Source organism: Octopus bimaculoides, chromosome 13 (genome assembly GCF_046866305.1).
Source record: "Octopus bimaculoides isolate indiv1 chromosome 13, ASM4686630v1, whole genome shotgun sequence".
NCBI lineage: Eukaryota > Metazoa > Mollusca > Cephalopoda > Octopoda > Octopodidae > Octopus > Octopus bimaculoides.
In genome coordinates, this window is record NC_142940.1 from 24,257,526 (window position 1) to 24,272,525 (window position 15,000).

A 15,000-nucleotide genomic window follows, 5' to 3' on the forward strand; every position below is an offset into this window, starting at 1 on the left:
TTTCCTAACAGACACTATTCTCTGGTCTTAGATTTAAATATACAAAGATTTGATAAGCAAGACTAATAAATTAAAACTGAACTAAAATCAGTGACAAGCTATGACCCTAACGAATTTTTTTTCTCCTGATGTCTTAGAAGCTCCTAAGCTGAAGTGAAAACAACATGGACTTTGTCTTCTTTCCCTCTAAGAGGATTTAAGTAAAATTATACGACTATGACTGACTGATTAAATAAATTCTATTAATCTATTTATGCAGCCAAGGATAGCCTTGCATTTAAATTGATGTAATTGTTGCATTGTTCAATTAAATGGAGTCGCTTGAAACGGTCGTACTGCATCACCTCTGGATATCCTCTTGCTCACCTTATTTACAAGTTGTACGGTTAATACCGCACTAATTTTTGGTGCTTCAGCTTAAGTTTCTAATTCATCTGAATCCCAATTATTTTGCTTACATATATATATATATATATATATATATATATATATATATATATATATATATATATATATATATATATATATACATACATAACTTGGCGAATATTATGTTTCAGCACAACAGAAGATACATTTGTGTAAGATGCTGTTCTGTGTGTTTGGTGCCGAAAACCCTAATTTCGCAGGAATCCCTATTCTGTTGAAAGTTTTGGCATTCAGCTACAGTAACACACGCATACATGAACACATTATGAGTGCGTGTGTGGTATCGGTGAGTGTGTGAGTGTGTGAGTGTAAATGAGTGTGTTTGCTCAAATATGTGCGAAATACTTTTGTAATTGCTACTTTTATTTCATTTATCTTGCGGATAAGCATTCGATAAATCAATAAACATTTCAGATTCTTTTTCTTCCAACATACTAAATCGTCACGTAATACAGGGGAAGTGCAGAAAAAAATAACCCAGTGCACCAACCATAAAGCAAAGGTCCACAGATATGTTCGTAAACCGAAATAATTTTCATAAACTATTACATATAAATCACCAAATTCTGACACATGAGAAAGCGGTGGTGGGAGGACAAAAGAGAGAGATAAAGCAATTTACTTTGCTTTGAATCATATTCTGAAAACATGCTGCCTGTATGCATATCCCCATCTCAATAAACGAGTGAATTGGTGGTTTGATTTGATTTGTTTTTCCGGAAAGTACTTATCTGTAAGTCGATCTTAGGTGTCTCGAATGCTTAGGGGTCTTATAATGTATTGAAGCCAGAACTTCATTGTATTGTAACTGTCTTATTAACATTTAGTTCTGCTAAGCTATCTAAATAGATGTGCTATTATTAAACATACAACGTACCGACAGTATAAAGGATTAATTCTAAACGCTGTGTGATTAAATGTCGTTATTATGATTCATTTACTGCTGGCTGCGTAAGCAAAGGGTCACAGTTTCGTTCTTTGTATACGCATGCATCCCTTTACATGTACGTTGATACACACAGACAAAGAAAAGCTGAGTGAAAATTAATACAGTTAAATAATATTGTATATAATCATGAATCTAGCTATTGACACTCACGTATTCGATTCACCTCTAACATTAATGCTAATTTTAAGTATACCCTCCATGTAATAAATTGATGGGGTATGAATGATGGGGTTATTAGACAAGAGGTCAAGGCTGTGACACAGAAAATCTTCTCATGTAATATATTGATGTGTCATATAAACTTATTGACAATCTGATGAAACATAATTGACGATAACTTGCACATTTCGCATGGCGTTAATGGTTTTAGTGCAACAAAGAGATGAGACTGTGCAAAGAGAGTATTTACAGATAAATCTATTGATGATGGGCCGTGTCGAACTGATATCATCAATTTACGATATAATGACGTTTAGATATTGAACGAGGTCATTACTTTATTGGCATTGCAAATTGAGAAGCTACGACATTGAAATATTACACCAAGAAGGCAAATTTCAAATATACATGATTTCACCACTACATACTTAATTAATATCATTCTGAGTAAATGTGTATGTTCAGAAATATTTTGCCTGGATAATCTAAAACAGAATTCTGTTGGATGTTATATAACCAACCTAGAGACATTGCTTAAATAAATGATCTTCGTGAAAGACATCAGTATGATTATATTATTTAAATAGATAAGGAAAACCACACGTCTTCGTGCTTCTTTGTTTGTGTAGTTTGAGGAAAATAAAATGGTCTGCATAGACTTGAACAAGATACTTTCTTCAAGCAGTATGTCACATCAAAACTCTCTTTATAAGAAAACAGTTGGAAATTCGGCAACAATTTCTTAGTTTAATAAAATATATCGTTCTTTTGTAAGTTGCATACTTATGTCAAACATTTCTAAAACGTTTTTGGTTTTAGAATATGTGTTTGTCCCTTTTCTCACATTTTATGTGACTTCTGTTATACTTTATTCTTACATCTAATGTGGTTATTAAATAGATTAAAAGTAAAGCGAAAAAAGCATTTTGTTCTTTTAAAGAAAGACAATATCCTAGAATCTTGTTTTTGTAATTAACTTTTTGTTTTGTCGCTAATTTTTTTTTACTTTAAAACCGACCATACTTTAAAGGGTTCAGTTCTGGCTAGCACCTATAAATGATTGAAACGTCTCTCTTCACAAATATTATCCTTGTATCGTTAACAATTGTTAGCGGTGGTAATGGACATAAGCTTAAATATGACGTTCAAATGCTTCAGAGTGTATATAAGAGTATGCCAGGCTCTAATATCATAACACATTAATATCAAATCTAATCGAGATTGCCTTGTTACTCTAATCGATATGTATAAAAATGGTATTTACAAGCTGTAATAGGAAATTAATCTGGTTGTGAGTGCGCTGATGAATCTGAATTTTTCGAATACCTAATTATGTAAAAGTGATATGCATCTTAACTTTCAACGATGGCGATGACAATCAGGTAGGGCACGAGTGTTTTTAAGGAATCTACTAAGGCATCTGTAGAGCTGCACAATTAGACCGCTTATAGAATGTGAAAGAAAGAGTTAGTACACATAGTATGAAGCTAATGTATTGTTCCCGACATCACAAAGTTAGATATCAATATAGAACAAGCAGAGAAACGTGGCATTTATAAACTACAACTGGAGATACAGTGATTTTGCGGATTCCAGATATTTAATGTACACCTATAAATAATCACCGTAAAATATACAGTTTTCATATAGCCATCAGTGTAGTATTTTTACCCAACTTACAAACAGTCGAACATGTACTCCTTCATAATAAATAGGATTTATCACTTCTCGGAGCATACAACTTGCTAAAAAAATGTAGCAATGCCTTCATCTGTATTAAAACAAATATTTAGTAATCACCTTTCAATGATAACAACTCTTGTTATTATTGTAAGAACAATACTAGCACTAGAACAATATAAATAATATATATCTTAGTATTTGAACATATATATTGTACAGATGCCGATAATGATGTTAATGTCACAACTCCTCTTTAAAATCCAGTCACTGCAATCCACATTCGGTCTTTTAAAACTGCACTATTTCAACTTAAAAATTTAAAATAAAGAAAACGGGAACTAGTACTAATGATTTCTGAAATAATTTATGCAATTACGTTCAATTTAATATCATGAAGCAAAGTGAATAACTAAATAAAGTAAGAAGAAATTGCATTTGTACTGAACAAATTATATTTTTCGAATTGCTTTTGTTCTCTAATCGTTTCCTAGAGACTTTCAATGAGATGAAAAATCTATAGATATAAAACAGTACACGCTGTTTTAGCTACTCAATATTTGGAGCGAAAGTGAGAAAATGCCTATGTATTAATTTAGAAATTGTATTCTTATTTAGAATTATACGGCCTTTCATCGATCTTTTCGCTGCATTTAGTGAAATGTTACTTGAAATAGCGAACACTGTCCAATTATCACTTCCTCCAACATGCGGAAAAATTCCAGTAGCAATTCTGCTCAATTGCGTAATTATGATTTAATTACAATTATTAGAATAGAATGAAGAATGAAAAATTCAAAATTCCAATTACGTCATCACTGTTTTAATTCTGATACAATCGGAGGTAGAACATATCATATTTAGGTATGCAATAAAGAAAATTTAGTAAAATTCAGGAAGACAATAATTGAAGGAATAAATGTTAAAAAAACAATGCATATACACTACAAAACTACACGATTTCTGGCTTTCCAGTTAGAAGTACATTAAATTATTTTCCATAAATTCTGCCAGGATAATGTATTGAGGTCACTATAACTGATAGTACGAGATAGTATCAAAAAGGCCCTGGAATAGTCATGTTTAATGAAAAATAACTTATTTACTTAAGCATCATGGCTTTCGAGAGAGTCACCTTGCACAGTAATACATCTATCGTACAGTTCCTGCCACTTTTGGAATCCGTAAGCGAGTCGAGGAATTTCTGCGATTCGCTCTGGATCTCGACGACGGTGTTAAAACGGTGACCTTTGAGCTACCTGTTCATCTTGGGGAAGAGATGCAAGTCCGCAGGTGCAAAATCCGGTGGATAAGGCGGGATCGGAAGCTATACCATGTTGTTCTTGCCAAGAAACTTACGACTGAGGAGAGGTCGGTGATAGGGTGCATTGTAGTCGTGAAAAATCCAATTCTTCGCGCTCCATAGATCCGGTCGTTTTCACCGAATGTCCTTCCTCAAACGCTTCAAACGTCGCAGAACTCTCGATTGACTGTCTTACCCTGGGGGATGAATTCTCGATGCACGAAGCTGCAGAAAACGAAAAGAACGATGAGCTTGGTCTTTATTGAGCTACAACTCTGTCGTGCCTTCTTTGGTCGTGGAAATGAAGGGCTCTTCTATTTTGATGACTGCTGCTTTGTCACAGGGTCGTACCATAGACAAAACTCTCGGCTTTGTGATAAGTAGGCGGGGGACAAACTTGGCAGACACACACCACATGTTCAATTCAGATATTAGGATAGCCTGCACGGACCCATACCACAGGCCAACAACATCAGCAATGCACAAGCTCAGGGAGAAGATGATGAGTTTTCTACGCATTTCCTGGAGTAATGCACGTAGCACACATGTCACTCGCAACATTACGCACAACCCATTGACTCCTCACAGCAAGCTTGCCAAAGTATGCTCAATGTCTTAGTAGCAACATTTTACGTTGAATCTTCGTTTCAACTAGCCGTCCGTACAAAATCGGAGACTACAGATCACAAAATCGCAAATTTCTCAACTTCCGAAGTAAGCACAGCTGCCTCATGAAGGTCACCACTAACTCTCACTGCACACGCAACTGTGTGCGGCCATCTGTTGGTGCACAACAGAACTTGTGCAGGAACTTTTTGATACCATCTCGTACGTAAACAGAATACAAGAAGGATAAAACATACTCCTTGATATGGTTTGGATGAAGAATATCATTTTAATTCTAGATTTAGCTACACAGTTTATCAAATGAATTAAAAACGTTATGGGCGCATCATAGGTATCACGGTTTTGAGATGAAATATCAACTGAATTCGTTTACAAATATTTTGAATCGGATAAAACTTCTACAAGTATTGTTGTATATTTAATTCAGCCTGTTGTCAAGAAAACTCTTGCGGTTTTTAACCTTTAAATTCAGATGCACATATCTCGGCTCAAACACAACTTTATTAATCGAAATAAACACCATCAGAATCACCACACTTTTGCCAACGCGAAACAAGTTCATTTATGCCAGCTGCGTAAACAACCTGCGTTCTGGTGGCGATAAAGTCGTTGAAGGCGTGTTTGTCATCGTCTTGGATTTTGAAGCATTTCTCACGCAGGAAGTTGTCGAGATGCTTGAAAAAGTGGCAGTCTGTGGGCGAGAGGCCTGGTGATTATGGCGGATGAGGCAGAGTTTCGTAACCCCATTCTATCAACTTCTGCAGGGTCAGTTGTGCGACGTGCGGCCGAGCGTTGTCGTGGAGAAGAATTTGATCCTTTTCTATTGACCAATGCTGACTGTTGTTGCGTTATGAATTTCATCCATTTGCTGACAGTACTTCTCCGCCGTAATTGTTTCGCCTGAATCAAAAATGCTGTGATGGATAATACCAGCCGCAGACCACCAAACAGTCACCATGACCTTCTTTTGGTGCAACTTTGGTTTCGAGAAGTGCCGTGAATCTTCGTTGGCGTCCAACCACTGAGCTGAGCGTCGCCGATTGTCGCAAAGAATTCACTTTTCATCACAAGTTACAATCCGGTCGAGAAACGGGTCGTTCTTGTTGCGTAAAAGAAGGGAAGACGACATTTGGGGGGGGGGGGGGGGGGGGGGGGGTTCGTTCAATTCGTGCGGTACCCATTTCTCAAGTAGTTTTGTTTTTACAATCTCTTTCAAGTGGTGGCAAATTGTCGTATACGCTACAGCTAATTCAGAAGCAAGCTCACGAATAGTTGTACGTGGATTGGCTTCCACTAAGGCTCTTAGCTGGTCGTTGTCAACATCCGCTGGCCGACCACTACGATTATCATCTTCAAGACTCTCGTCACGGCTAGGACATTTCTTGAACCACCATTGTACTGTGCGTTCATTAGTGGTTCCTGGGCCAAACGCATCGTTGATATCGCGAGCTGTTTCAGCAGTTTTTCGGCCTAGTTTGAACTGGAATAAGAAAATTGTGCGAATTTGCTTTTTGTCCATGTTGTATTGAAGGTTCTGGGAAAAAATGGCTTAATTATTAAAAAAGAGTAACACGATTAGATAGAGCGAAAATCGGGCTTTAAAATGATATATAATATCAAAGTAATTTAACGAAAATTAATTTGAAAATACATCATTTAAAACTAAATTCAAAAATTCCGCAAGATCTTTCTTGACAACCTAATATTTTTTACTCTATGCACTTCATAATGCAACGGAGAGGGTTAGTATTTTGAAAAGAAAGCATGTTGAAATAGTTACTAATATTTAAGTTTCTATTGAAGAAAAAGACCCAAAGTTGATAATGACATAAAGAATTATCAAAATGTACATTGTTTCATTGCTGCGAAGTCCTGTTACTAACCATGTGTGTGTGTGTGTGTGGGGGGGGGTGTGTGTGTGTCTGTGTGTCTGTCTGTCTGTCTGCCTGTGTGTGTCTGTGTCTGTGTATGTGTGTGAATAGCAAACAACACCATATTATAAAACAACTAATGAATTTCATTACCTTTTCCTTATGTGTACAACTGTAGAACATATCAGTGTTAACTATCGTTTCTGTTCATCATTTACATGAATTCATATTTCCTCTATTAACTATAAATATTATATCTACAAAAAATGTAACACTTGAGAAAAAGCAACTGCATATCTTTAACCATATAAGTGTATAAAATCATTATTTTCGAAACATGTTTGACGTTTATAGAAAAGTTGTTAGTGGTTCAAAGAAAAGTAATACACATTTAATTTGAGATACACGCTTAATTTATCGCTAAATATTCGAAGGAACTGTTCTGATATACAACAAATTTAAACCTGTTCATTCGTTTACTAGCGCAAACTATAACTAGCATTGGTTTTGATCCCTTATACGCAACATATATGATATGTTACTTCATACATTATACGCCCCTTGATTTTCCTCTCATACACCCTTATGTCAGCATTCGAAATCTATCATGGTACCTACATCTAACTTAATTATACTTGTGACATTCAGAATAATTTGATTGAAAAATTTTACACAAAATGAGTGATATTTAATTGGCGTTAAATAGAAAACAAAAACTTCACTCTGTCCTCTTTATGCTTGACAGATGTAGAAAATGTATGTGTAAAATCCTTGACGTTCAGATTAGTTTATCTATGCATTCAGCCATTTCAATGACATTTGACGTTCTATGCCATAATGATTTTACTTTTTGATGTGATTCAAACATTTTTAACATATATTCAATGGCAAAGTGACACTGTGCATGATTGACGCACTTTTATTTGGCAACTTAATGCATGGTTGTGTAGACACCAACAGAAAACCATCTCGAATAATTTGCCCTTATAGTGAGGTAAGATCAACATACTTCAAATTATCAATAGACTGTCATTTATAACACTCATAAATAAGCCTACAATCTTGCATATATGATATAATATTCCGTATGCTAATATTTTCATCAAATCTATGTTTGTAAAATACGAATGAACAGCACATTTCGCAGATTATAAAACTGTTTTCTAGAACTGTCTCTCGAACTTAAGTTGTCTAAAATTTTCTTCTCTCTGTATAAGTCTAATGTTGAAAATCAAACACTCGCTTTAACTTATCTAAAGACTGTTTTCACTTATTGTCCTTCCACCACACCATTATACAGTAATGTGAATAAGAGATTACCATGAATGGAAATGAAATCAATCAGGCAGAAAATAGCCATTAATAGTAACATATAAACGATTGATTGCTTACTTAGCTCTAAAATCGTATGTTCTGACATATATTACTGTCACAATATTTATTACTTACTCTCTATGCATTAGCGACTTTTCTGAAATAAAAAGTCTTTCAAAGATCTTTTTAAATGTAGTTCAACAGGGTAATTACCCATAACTCACTAAATTGCGATTTAACTTCTATAAGATTTAAATGTCTGAGATCATGTTATCAACAATTCAAAATCGCGCTATTTCCACTACCACTTTATTTAACGTTAATTAAATAGAATTTTCGCAAAGTCGAAAATAATTCGATTGAAACGTTTGATGACATGTCAACTTTATTAATTTCTTAGAGCGCAGAGAATTTATTAGCAAATATCTAAAGGTATTTCTGAAGCAGCTAAAGGTTGAAGAAACTAAGATAATCACCATAAGCTTCTTGTATTAAATCTGAAATTACGAATGAGTAAACACGAAACTTGATAAACCTTCTATTTTTAGAAGCGATAGATACGTGTAGATCATAAAAAAACCTAAAAATATGCTGTATAAAATTGTAAATTTGGAAGAAATAAATTTTGAGGATGAACAAGTCTACATATTCCATATCGTTATAATTATTGCTAATATATACTCCAGACAATATTACCGTTCAGTGAAGTGAAAACGGAATTACCGACAGGAGAAATTTACAGAATGACTGGCAACTTTTTACATATATATGTGGGGGGTGTATGCATGTATGTATGAATGTATGTATATATGTATGTATGAATGTATGTATATATGTATGTGCGTAAGTATATATGTATGTGTGTATGTATGTATGTATGTATGTATGTATATTTGTATGACTGTATGTATGCATATGTATGTCTACACGAGGATTGGTTGAAAAGATTATAGGGAAACTATGAAAGAATGAAGCTACTCCAGGGAAATCTTGCTTGCATCAATTTAAACTCTTTTTAGTAATAACTACACCGTTTCCGTCCACGTAAAATAACGTCTGACCGTTGAAAGAAGACTTCATATCTAACTCGAAGCGTCTACTCTTGAAAATGGACAAAATTTGGTATTGTGGCATTATGAAGTATCTGCAGAAAATAGCGTTTAGCACCCAATGACATTCTTGATGGCATGGTTGCTACATCACGGGATGGCGCTCCAGTTTAATCAAGTGTTCAAAAAACTGAGCTTAGAAGCCGGAGGTGGGGTCTTGAACATGATCCAAGGCGGGTACGATCTGCAACTGCCGCCACTGACAAAAACATTGATCATGTTCACCACATCGTGAGGGATGACAGGCAATTGGCCATAATTCAAATAGGCAATGCTATTAACATCTTGCGTGAGAGAGGTGAGAATATTCTGCACCATGCACATGACATGACAATGGTTTCTGCACGATGGGTGCTATGTCTTCTGACAGCTATTCAAAAGAGCGCGGGCTACAAACCCCAAGACTCTGAGTTCGATTCCAGGCAGTGACCTGAATAATAATAATGATAATAATAATAATAATAATAATAATAATAATAATAATAACATCGAAAAATACCTTAGGAATGAGAACCGAGGTTCGAAATTTCCCCAAGACATCTGATGAAGCCGAAACGTTGGGTTAACAACAAACAAGATGACGACAAAAGGAGGAGGAGGAGAAAGGAGGAGGAGGAGGAGGAGAAAGGAGGAGGAGGAGGAGGAGGAGGAGGAGGAGGAGAAAGGAGGAGGAGGAGGAGAAAGGAGGAGGAGGAGGAGAAAGGAGGAGGAGAAAGGAGGAGGAGAAAGGAGGAGGAGAAAGGAGGAGGAGAAAGGAGGAGGAGAAAGGAGGAGGAGAAAGGGGGAGGAGGAGGAGGAGGAGGAGGAGAAGAAAGGAGGAGGAGGAGAAAGGAGGAGGAGGAGAAAGGAGGAGGAGGAGAAAGGAGGAGGAGGAGAAAGGAGGAGGAGGAGAAAGGAGGAGGAGGAGAAAGGAGGAGGAGGAGAAAGTAGGAGGAGGAGGAGGAGAAAGTATGAGGAGGAGGAGAAAGTAGGAGGAGGAGGAGAAAGTAGGAGGAGGAGGAGAAAGTAGGAGGACGAGAAAGTAGGAGGAGGAGGAGGAGGAGGAGAAAGTAGGAGGAGGAGAAAGTAGGAGGAGGAGAAAGTAGGAGGAGGAGGAGAAAGGAGGAGGAGGAGAAAGGAGGAGGAGAAAGGAGGAGGAGAAAGGAGGAGGAGAAAGGAGGAGGAGAAAGGAGGAGGAGAAAGGAGGAGGAGAAAGAAGGAGGAGAAAGGAGGAGGAGGAGAAAGGAGGAGGAGGAGAAAGGAGGAGGAGGAGAAAGGAGGAGGAGGAGAAAGGAGGAGGAGGAGAAAGGAGAAAGGAGGAGGAGGAGAAAGGAGGAGGAGGAGGAGAAAGGAGGAGGAGGAGAAAGGAGGAGGAGGAGAAAGGAGGAGGAGGAGAAAGGAGGAGGAGGAGAAAGGAGGAGGAGGAGGAAGTTGCTAGGAAAATGGCAAAAGGTCATCGAACTAAATGGAAAATAAATGATTGATTAAAGTCCATTTTTTTAAATGTAAAGCAAATGACTTTTATTTCACACTAAAAAACCGAAATTACTTTCTTGCCAATACAATAGTTTATCAAAACGAACTCTCACAAGCAAACTCACAACATAATTTCCGATCAGATATATACCGGATATGCAGAATAAATGGGAAAAAGTTGGGTAAAATCAGATCTAGTTATAATTTTGCTCTCTGTAGCAAGAAAAATATTGAAAAACAAAAATAAATGGAAATTCTGGATAATCTAAAATCTTCATGTTAAACTATATAAGTTGATAAAGGTTTAGACTATTGTGCAGAAATTTTCAAATGAATTTTTAGCTTAAGCAATATAAAGTTTTTTAAATGTATTAAATCAGAAAGTATTTAAAAAATGAAATACTTAAAAAATTATCGTCAATTCACTGAAGCATTATTATTACATCTAAAATGGGGTTGAAGGGGAAGAAGAAGAAAAGTGTCTTAGAAAATAAAAATAATTAATTAGTTTATGAATTTGTGTTGCAAGATTCCCTGATGTGAGTCCGTGTGTTGAAATAGATATATAGATATCGTTGCATTTCGGAATGATCGGTTTTTTTTCTCTTTGTAGGATATTGTCTTTAATAACATTTAGTGTACAAACTGAATAAAAGACGAATTACCTTTGCTAAGAATTTTGCGAGGTAATGTACATCGGTAAAACAGAAGTTAATTAATTAGGTAAAATTAGGAAAGTAAAATATTTATAATCTAAAAATAGTTGTTACTATGGATTATGACTTCTTTTCGAGTATAGTTAAATTTTCCTGCTCTCATTTGTAAATTAAATAGCCATTGTGCTTATTCAAGAACGGTTCCTAATCGCTATGATTAAGCTCACTATACTTTTCCAAATATTACAGGATCCCTCATTACTTATGCATGAGTCTGAAACAATAATTCATCCCAGTTTGCAGATTATGCTTATAATTTTAAAATATCCTTTGAAGGATTTGAAAAATAATAATCCCCAACACTAGTGTTTCACTAACGTTTTTATTTGAAGATTATTCAAATCATGTTTTGCTGCTTGGGACTAATTTAAAACACCTAGAGTGTAGTCTTATGTGGGGTGGTGGATGAGAGAATATTACTTTTAATGCTACTTCTAAAAACTATTATACACTTGGATTTTGAGGACATATTTTGCAGTAATACAGTTACAATTTCTATTTATTTAAAATTCCGCTCGGATTGTTTTTGTTGTCAGTTTAAAACTCCACACAAGTAACTAAAGACTGAAAAACATTTGATGAGATAGGACAAGATATTTTGATTGTAATTTTTTGGTAAATCTTATATGTATTCATTGGTTATAAGAGATACTTCGAAGGAAAATCCATTTGGATACATACAGCTTGAACAAAATGGCTTATTGCTGTATCCGTATACGACACTGTGTTTTGATGGTCAATATAATAGTTTTCGTAACCACTTTCTATGTAGGTCTTCATATAACACGATACGTCTTGAGTAAATATTTGCACTTTAACAAGGAATTAATATTGCCTGATTTAGATCAAATATTCTAACTGATAATCTTAGAGTCAATGTCATTGGAATTTTCATTTATTTTCGGAAATGTGAATATTGGTCAAATGTAGCATTACAATAGAAAGTGTTGTTTCTCCTGTATCGGGAAGGAAATCAACATTCTATAAAACTACATGTGTGATTGTCTGCATTTCTTGGCTTCTTTGTGGTTTCCTGTTAGAGAAATTCACCAGAACTTCAGTCCAGCATAATCCCCATTTTATATGTGAAATTTCTCTTCTAAGTTTATCTCAATCCGTCAACATATCTCTTTGGGTCTCGCCTTCCGTCTCTCCCCCGCTCTTTCCCCTTCCCTCTATTTCTCTTCCTCTCTCTCCCTGTCTCTCTCGATATATATATATATATATATATATACACACAAACATATATATATATATATAAGCTTATATGTTTGTATGTATGTACATGTGTTTGTATGTGAGTATATGCGTGTGTGTATGTGTGCAAATTTTTACAGATATACACCATACTTCCCTAACACATACATACACACGCGCACGCACATATGCATATATATATATATATATATATATATATATATATATATATATATATATATATATATATATATATATATATATATATATATATATATATATATATATATATATATATATATATATATATATATATATATATATATATATATATATATATATATATATATATATATATATATATATATATATTATAAACACAAGTATATACTGCACAAAGAGCGATAGCTATCATACCTTTCTTCTAAACAGTTTTGCAATGTCATTTCAGATTTAAAAATAGAATTTAATATTTATGTTCAGACGTAATTGCATGGGTTGTATGAATGAATGAGAGAAGGAAAAAAACAAAAATATATAACGAAAAAATATATGTATATATAGCTATAAATACAAAAAGGATTAAAATCTATAGCAATAAATATCCTATAAATCATTTTATCTGATTTGTGTGATAATCTGCTGCCTTAGATATATGGATATTTTTATTTTCACGCAAATAAGTTAGCTGAAATTTCTGATGTATCAAAATACATTGGGGATCTGCAAATATGTATTAAACGGTCTGTTGCCTGAGACACAATGATTACTCTGGCAGAACATGTTATATAATATGTGGCGATAAAAATCGAATGACTACCCAAAGAATAAAGACTTACGAAATTCAGCACATAGTAGTATCGACTATGTATATATTTGAAACATAATTCTCTTTCTGTATGGAATATTATCTCACTTTAATACAAGTATCTGAACAAGAACATGGAAACAAACCTTTCACCGAACAAATACATTGATAAAATTCCACCAATGTAACATTTCTTGTCAGTTACAGCTTGTAAGCGGAAGGAGATGTGTTATATTTTACATGAGTGACTCTTTGCAGTGAAGATAGTATATCGAAGGTGCACAATCTCATCTGATACAGTTTTCCTAAATAAGTTCAAGTGAGGAAGGAAATATACTGCTGTAGCGATTATGATGAAATAGTTTTTATTCCAATGCAATGCTGTGATCAATATATTTAGCACAGTAGAAGAATTGTAAAGACAAAAATGCAAAAATTTATCCTTACATATTCCTCTGTAGAATTATGAAAGAATATTAATAAGTTATTGTATGGTATCTAAAAAAGTGGAAGGGTACAGTAAACTTGCCGTGAGGAGTGGAATAGCCAATGTTTCGGATTCACTCCTTCGTCAGGGGGCGAAGAAAAAGAGAAGAAAAGGAGGAAAATGTCAAACAGAGTTTGCAACTCCTCCTTTTCTTCTCTTTTACTCTACCCTCTTATGAAGGAGTAAATCCGAAACGTTGATTATTCCACTCTTCAAGACAATTTCACTGTAACCCTTTCACTTTTTTTCCATATTTTTTCAAATCTTGCCGATGCAGAGCTATCAGATTATTGTCTGATTATGATATCTAACATCATTTCGTTCATTTCATTTAAAAGATAACGAATTCATGCAATAAGTACAGAGAATGAAAATAAATATTTACTTACTGTAAGGTTAGATTAAATAGCGACGAACCTATTCATTGCAAGGACAAAACATGATAAAACACTAATTTACATTACAAAGGTTAGATATTTAACTAATTTGTGATATGATGAACCTTTTGCATTGCATCTGAGATTTCTTCGTAGTTTTGCTGTTATTTTCAAACATTAGATAACGGAATAAGTAAAATCCTGTAGTAGGTGTGTTGTGTTATTGAGCTTCGCTCGTTTACGTCGCAAGTAAGGCTTTGACTTTTACACTTATCCTTGCATAATTTATTCATTCGATGGAAAAATTATGGCATTAACAACTTTCGAAATAAATGACTATTTCCATACATCTAAGAGAATCTGATGGAGAAATTAGGCATTGCAGTACATTTCTGATGCTTCTTTGCAGCTTATGCATGCCCAAGAGATCTGTCGACATTGTAGCCACTAAGACAATGCCATCCATACAGAATGGCTGGTATAAAACTGGAAATGACAGCACAACGGTTCTGTTATCAA